This window comes from Pristiophorus japonicus, unplaced genomic scaffold, assembly GCF_044704955.1.
Source record: "Pristiophorus japonicus isolate sPriJap1 unplaced genomic scaffold, sPriJap1.hap1 HAP1_SCAFFOLD_504, whole genome shotgun sequence".
In the NCBI taxonomy this organism is placed as follows: domain Eukaryota; kingdom Metazoa; phylum Chordata; class Chondrichthyes; family Pristiophoridae; genus Pristiophorus; species Pristiophorus japonicus.
This window is the reverse complement of record NW_027254410.1, coordinates 146,598-154,058: the sequence shown is the minus strand read 5'-3', so window position 1 is coordinate 154,058 and position 7,461 is coordinate 146,598. Positions and strand designations below refer to the sequence as shown.

At 48.0% G+C, this 7,461-nt stretch overlaps 1 non-coding gene across 1 annotated transcript; it reads right to left on the bottom strand.

Annotated features, from left to right (window-relative positions):
• Positions 1-5,772: 5,772 nt before the first annotated feature.
• trnaw-cca (transfer RNA tryptophan (anticodon CCA)) lies at positions 5,773-5,844 on the bottom strand. The gene has a single exon. It is a non-coding gene; the product is annotated as a tRNA-Trp (tRNA).
• Positions 5,845-7,461: the final 1,617 nt, after the last annotated feature.

Below are 7,461 nucleotides of genomic sequence, written 5' to 3'. Positions count from 1 at the left end.
CTATATCAAGGCCCCTCATAATTTTATACACCTCAATGATGCCTCCCATCAGCCCACTTTGTTCCATGAAAAACAAACCCAGCCTATCCAATCTGTCCTCATAGCTAAGATTCTCCACTCCCGATAACATCCTCGAAATCTCCTCTGTAAGTCTCCAGTGCAATGACAGTCTTCTTCCTGTAAAGTGGTGACGAGAACTGCACGCAGTACTCCAGCTGTGGCCTAACCAGTGTTTTATATTCAAGCATAATCCACCTGCTCTCTTATTCTAGGCCTCGGCTAATAAAGGCCAGCATTCTGTATGTCTTCTCAACCAGCTAATCCACCTTGCCTGCTACCTTAAGGGATCTGTGGACATGCACTCCCAGGTCGCTTTGTTCGTCTACAATTCTCAATGTCCTACCATTTAATGTTCAATCTCTTTCTATTGTGTCTGTAAGCACTCAAGTCATGACTCCATGAGGCAAGGTATTGTACTTGAACTGTGGTGACCTTAGTCCATTTATTGTAGTTCCTGAGTGAGGGTACAGTATGGTGAGCTCCGTTTTATACCTGGTTTCCTGTCAGGTGACCCCTACGTCTCCACCAGTTGCACTCTCTGGTGGTACAGGCATAGTGTATACAGTGTGAAGGTACATCCAGTAGTCTTATGTAACTGTACATTGAGTGTACAGGGAGTATACTTATGTTATATATACACAACATCACTCTCCCCTTAGTCTTGTGCCACTGGCTTTTGCATTGTGTGCTCTGGCCCGAGACCCAAAGCCCTTGCACCTTGTCTATGCTTTGGCTTGGTTCTCTCCCTGTGGACCCCCAAGTCCTTATTACCACGACATTGGGAAATGTTCAGCAGTGGATGGTTGAAGGTTGCAGTGGGGGTTATGTGGGATCTGGGTGTCATCCATGTGTGTCCATGGCTACATACACCCATTCCCCCCCCTCGCCACCCCCCCCCCATATATAGACCATGTGTGTGGCTCAACACCTGCATGTGCAGACCTGTACTGACAGAAAGAACAAAAAAACATCGGATTAGTTACATCACTGTTTGGGTTCTGCAGTAGTGGAACAAGTACATTTTACAGGTAAGGTACATACGTGGTATCACAGCCTTGCCCCTGGGTTGTGTCGGTGCAGGTGGGTGAGGACACTAGTTCCAGAGTAACCAGACTGTGTCCAGGTTGTCTGATTACGGAGCTGTGTCCCCTGCCAGCTGGGTGGGCTCAGATCGCTCACCTGGCTGAGTCTCAGAGCCTTTGCCGTTGCCTAGTGATGGGCAGAGCCACAGGAGTGTGTGGCCTCCCTGTCCTCCTTTGAAGGCTGCAGTGTCTCCCTGCTGCTCTTCAGCGATAGTGGGAGCCTGGTCATCCCAGGTCCTGTTGGGAGGGCAGGAGGGTGCTATCCGCTCGCTCCCAGTACTGGCCCTGGTGGCCAGAGAGGTTGAGCTGATCGGGGGCAGGGTACCGGTAGTGGTGCCTTTGCCGTCCGCTGACCACTGGCCCTGCAGCTGGTATGCTCCCTCTGTGTGTGGCCACACTCCCTGGGGTATCACATTGGTCCCGGAGGGGCAGGCTACATGGTCGCTGGACCTGGGTGCTGACGGGAGGTTGCCCTTGGTTTTGTCGGCATGCTTGTAAATCCCAGCATCGCACGTCATCACTTCGTTTACTCTCACAATACTTTGGTTCTGAACGCAATCGCCTGACTTATCATGATTAGTTACATTTACAAACTTGAAATTGTCAGTTACATCTTTTACATATGTATCACCATCATCGCTGCATAAAGAGTGGAACTGTCCCTTTAATTGTGATGGGTTGCCGGTCTCCTTTAAGAGGGTCTTGTAATCTTTACCCCAATCCTGTTCGCCACTCGGCATCACGTGTTGCTCCCTTTTGGTCTGGCTGCCGCCATCTTGACTTCAGGCCCTTCACCTCGTGGTTCCGACGCAATCTTCTTTCTCTCCATGAGGTAGGATGCGGTGATCCTTTTCTCCCCAGGTTCTGCCACGGAAGCCAGGAAGTTATCTTCTGTGTGAATTTTCTTCCTCTGGAGTCCTGCCACTGGAGCCTGGAAGGTGAGGTCTGGTTGTTTGGGCTGGATCATCTCGCCGTTGGGTTGAGCGGTCTGTGTCACCGCCTCACAGTCGAGTTGGGCGGTTGGTTTTTCAGGGTTGTGCTGGATCCTACTTCGGGGCCATGGAGGACGTCGATCGCTGGATGTTGGAGCTTTTCCCAGCTCCAAGTGATCTTTTTCATCCATCTTCTTCCTAATAGCTTTGGACCATCACCAGCAATGATCCACAAAGGTAACCTGTGCATCTCGCCGCCATGGGACACCTGGACATCCACGCTGCCAACGACTGGGATGTATCGTTTGTGTAGGTGAGCAGTTTCACTTCGATCGGTATCATTTTAGGTCGTTCGATTGGATTGTCCCAGAGTTTCTCAAAGGCCGCCTGATTCATCAGTGACTGGCTAGCCCCTATGTCCACCTCCATCGTGACTGGAACATCGTTGATTTCAACTTCCATTTTCAACGGGGAACTCTCGGTGGTGCAGGTAAACACTCCGTACACCTCATCGTCGCTGGACTCCGGTTGATCGGCCAACTCTTCATCGACTCGGTGAGTACAATTTCTCTTGCATATTCGCTGGAGGTGGCCCTTCATGTTACAGCCTTTGCAAGTATAGTCTTTATAGCGGCACTGGTGGGCCCTGTGATTTCCTCCACAGCGCCAGCATGGGGTTGGCCAGTTGGCCCCATGTGGCGGACTCAGAATTCTGGGACTCGGTGTTCTGTTCTCTCTTCCCTGAGAGAGCCTGCTAGCAGCAGCCCTGCCTCTAAAAGGCAACTTTCGGTTCACAGTACTTGCTGGGTTAGAGTCCTGGGGATGAGACATCCACTTGGAATCGCAGGCCGAGATCATGAACGCCTGGCTCACGTTAATTGCCTCTGCAGGGTGACCGTGGTGTCCGCAGAGAGCAGCCTGTGGAGAAGGCCCTCGTGACCTATTCCAGTAACAAAGATGTCCCTTAGTACTTCGGTGAGGTGATCGCTAAAATCACATGGTGCAGCCAATCGTCTCAGGTCTGCAGCATATTTTGCGATTTCTTGGCCTTCGGATCCACCGGTGGGGAGAGAACCGGTGTCTGGCTGTGAGGATGCTCTCTATAGGTTTGAGCTGTTCCTGTATCAGCGTTACGAGCTCCACATATGTTATTGTCTTCTCTGGGACTAGCAGGTCCCTGACAAGGCCATAGACGGTGGGCCCACAACTACTGAGCAGGATAGCTCAGCACTTATCAGCCAGCGATGTCGGGTCGTCTCCCCCCACGTCATTCGCAATAAAGAAGTGTTCGAGCCTTTCCACAAAGGTCTCCCAATCTTCCCCATTGGCGAATTGTTCAAACGTGCCAAGGTTAGCCATTGTCACATGGAAATTCGTATTCTCGTCACCAGTTATTGTGTCTGTAAGCACTCTAGTAATGACTCCATGAGGTGAGGTATTGTACTTGAACTGTGGTGACCTTCGTCCACTTATTGCAGCTCCTGAGTGAGGGTACAGTACTGTGAGCTCCCTTTTATACCTGGTTACCTGTTGTGTACAGGCGACCCCGAGGTCTCCACCAGTTGCACCCTCTGGTGGTACAAGCATAGTGCATACAGTGTGAAGATACATCCAGTGGTCTTATGTAACTGTACATTGAGTGTATAGGATGTATACTTATTATATACATACACAACAAAGATCATCGGTTAATTAATGGTGTTTTCCCGTGAAAGCAGGATAAAATTTATCAATGATTTAATTTCTGCATTTAGAAAGACATGGGTTAATCATGGATAGTCAGCATGGGTTTGTTCAGGGAAGGTCTTGTCTGACTCACTTGATTGAATTTTTTGAGGAGGTAACCAAGTGGATTGATGAGGGCAGTGCGTATGATATAGTGTATAAGGATTTTAGCAAAGCTTTCGCCAAGTTCCCACATGGAAGACTGGTCACGAAAGTAAAAGCCCATGGGACCAGGGCAAAGTGGCAAGTTGGATCCAAAATTGGCTCAGAGGCAGGAAGCAAAGGGTAATGTTTGATGGGAGTGTTTGGGACTGGAAGGATGGTTCCAGTGGGGTTCCACAGGGCTCAGTGCTAGGTCCCTGGCTTTTAGTGGTAACATCAATGATCTAAACTTAAATATAGGAGGTATGATTAAAACGTTTTCAGGTGATTCTAATTTAATCCAGAGAAGTGTGCATTTGGGGAGGGCAAACAAGGAAAGAAACACACATTAAATGGTCGGACATTGAGAAGTGTGGAAGAACAAAGGGACCTTGGAGTGCATGTCCACAGATCCCTAAAGGTAGCAGGCCAGTTGGATAAGGTGGGTGAGAAGGCGCACGGAATGCTTACCTTTATTGGCTGAGGCATGGGATAGAAGAGCAGGTTGGTTATGCTTGAAATGTATAAAACACTGGTTCGGCGACAGCTGGAGTATTGCATGTAGTTCTGGTCACCGTATTACAGGAATTATGTGATTGTACGAGAGGGTACAGAGGAGATTTACGAGGATGTTGCCAGGCGTGGAGAATCTTAGCTATGAGGACAGATTGGATCGGCTAGGTTTGTTTTCATTGGAACAGAGGAGGCTGAGGGGAGACAACATTGAGATGTATAAAATTATGAGGGACCTAGATATAGTGGATAGCAGAGGGGTCAACAACCAGGGGGCATATATTTAAAGTCATTGGTAGAAGGTTTAAAGAGGATTTGAAGGTAAAATTCTTCATGCAGAGGTTTGTGACGGTCAGGAACTCACTGCCTGAAAGAATGGCGGAGGCAGGTACCACATGTAAAAAGTATTTGGATGTGCACCTGAAGTGCCGCAACCTGCAGGGTTATGGACCCAGAGCTGGAAAGTGGGATGAAGCTGGATCGCCTCTTGTTGGCCGGGGTGGAAGTGATGGGCCAAAAAGCCCTCCTTATGTGCTGCAAACTTTTATCATTCTATAATTCTATGAAAAACGTAAATGTCCAATGTTGGTGTCGAAACCACGACCCTGAGATTGAAAATCTTATATTTCACTGACTGAGCTCGCCAGGCTTCTGCCAAACATACCGTTCTCTCACTGATTGCAGACAGTCGCCTGCTGGCTCTGCCCCAGATGTTTAAACTTGCTGTCGAGGAACTGCCAGGATCTTCTTGAATGGTGTACCAGGCTCGAGGGGCCGAATGGCATACTCCGGCCCCTAATTCTTACATGCTTATCATCTTATGAACTTTTCACAGGAGAACAAACTCGCCCCTGAGCATGCATGAGGAGAAAGCTACAGAAAATATTCCCGCCTGGTGAGCTTTCGCGTGTGAGGCGAACGTGTTAACCGCGACACTGCGGAAACATCTCCACTTTCAGCACCAGGTCAGACGGAAATGTTAAGCGAGCAGGTGAACTGCTGAATCCCAGTTTTAAGGAGTTGGTCGTGGTGTCAAACAATGAGTTTCGCTTAATTATTAAAAATAAGAAATGTCAGAAGTTGGATTCAAACCCACACCTCCAGAGAAAACTGCAATCTAATCACAGCACCTTAGACCCGCTCGGCGGTGTGTCTGGCCACCTGCAAGTTGATTTTGAACTTTTGTGTCCTGGCACATGAATTAAATGAGGGCAGCAGGCGTATCTCTGCAAGACACCGGGGAAACAATGAGACAGACCTTGGAACAAGGGTCTGGTTATTGCCAAACAGCAAAGAAAATATTAATTCTGAAAGAACAGTGACCCCGACGTGATTTGAAAACGCAACCTTCTGATCTGGAGTCAGACACGCTACCGTTGCGCCACGAGGCCTACACAATGTGCTTGAGATGTTCCTCTATATGAAGCTTTCACAACACAAGGGGCTTTAAAATCCCCGCCCATTCCCACCAGGTGTCAAAGCAGCGCTCACCTGCCAGTCACCGTATGTTTTTTTCTTAAACTTTTGTATTGCGTTCATGGAAAAGCATCATTAATTAACCCCTCACCTTCTTTTGCACAATGTAAGAATTGCTAACTGAGGGACAGTCGATACTTCAATCATTTGTCCTGTGCTTTGGGGAGCGGGCAGGGAAGTGGACCTGAGTCCATGATCACATCGGCCATGATCGTATTAAATGGCGGAGCAGGCTCGAGGGGCGTATGACCGACTCCTGCTCCTATTTGTTTTGTTTTTCTGTTCTTCAGCATGTTAACCCATTTTACACGCTGTATTGCCGATGTCACCAGGAATCTGGGGCAACTTTTGTCAAATTTAACAGCACCGGTTATTCCTTCCGTGCAGAGAAATTAGAATCAGCAGTGAAGATAAAATCCCATGGTGATCGTTTTCAGATTCAACGCAGTAGGATTTCAAATAAAGTGAAAGAATTTTACAGTGAAAAGATTTAGGAGTGTTACTTGTATTTGTATCTTTAATTAAATTTTGTGGCGTCTGACTCCCGTTCATGCCTCTGCTGAATAAGAAAGGAGGGTCTGACGTTGACCAGACTGCACTGCCCCTTATATTTGTGAGCTCATCCTTTATATTCAGTGGTTTCTCGCCCTTTGATGGGCTGCAGTGTAGCGGATATCACGTTGGCCTCACACGCGAAAGGTCCCCGGTGGATCCGTTTTCTCTCACTGAAAGTTATCTATTTATTGGTTAAATAAAGAGCAATTCAGGAATAAGGGAGCCTTTCTACCAGGAGAATAAATAGCAAATAAAAACAGCAAATGCTGGAAGTCTCAGCAGGTCAGGCAGCTTTTTCCAGGAGACTAAACTCACCTCCGATTGTTCCCTTATAGCAAGTTTAAACATCATGTTTCTACCCAGAATCAAACCGGGTACTTTTCACGTATAAAGCAAATGTGATAACCACTGCACGACAGAAACCTCTGGCACAGCAGCCCCAACAGAGGGGAGCTGACCAGTGAGCTCCCTCTGCGCTGATCGGGAATGTGTTGGCTCACCTTAAACAACTTCTGTCCCACACTGAAAGTTCTCAATCCTTCTCCTCCGCTGCCCTTTACAGAAATGTCACGGATCACCCAGCCACCGTGTTCACTTCCACATCCTCACAGTGGGGCCACAGAGGCTCCTACCGTCTCCCCGCGATCAGCGAACTCGCCCTGTTTACTAAATTAAACCCCAAACACGTGCCCGGCAAAGGGCAGGAGAAGCCAGAAAGTCTGTAAGCTCGGTCTATCGCAGAAAGTATTGGTATTCATGGTGATTACAGCAATTATTAATCGTCTCACAGACCTCAATTATTTTTATGCGATGAATTGATCGCGAATTGAAACCAGGTTAGTGCACCGGATCTTAACCCCTCGACCACCAGGGAACGGTTATGATACATATAGATATATTTATATATATTTATATATGAACCTGAATATCAACGGCTAGCTACCTAGACCTCATGGCGCAACGGTAATGCGTCTATC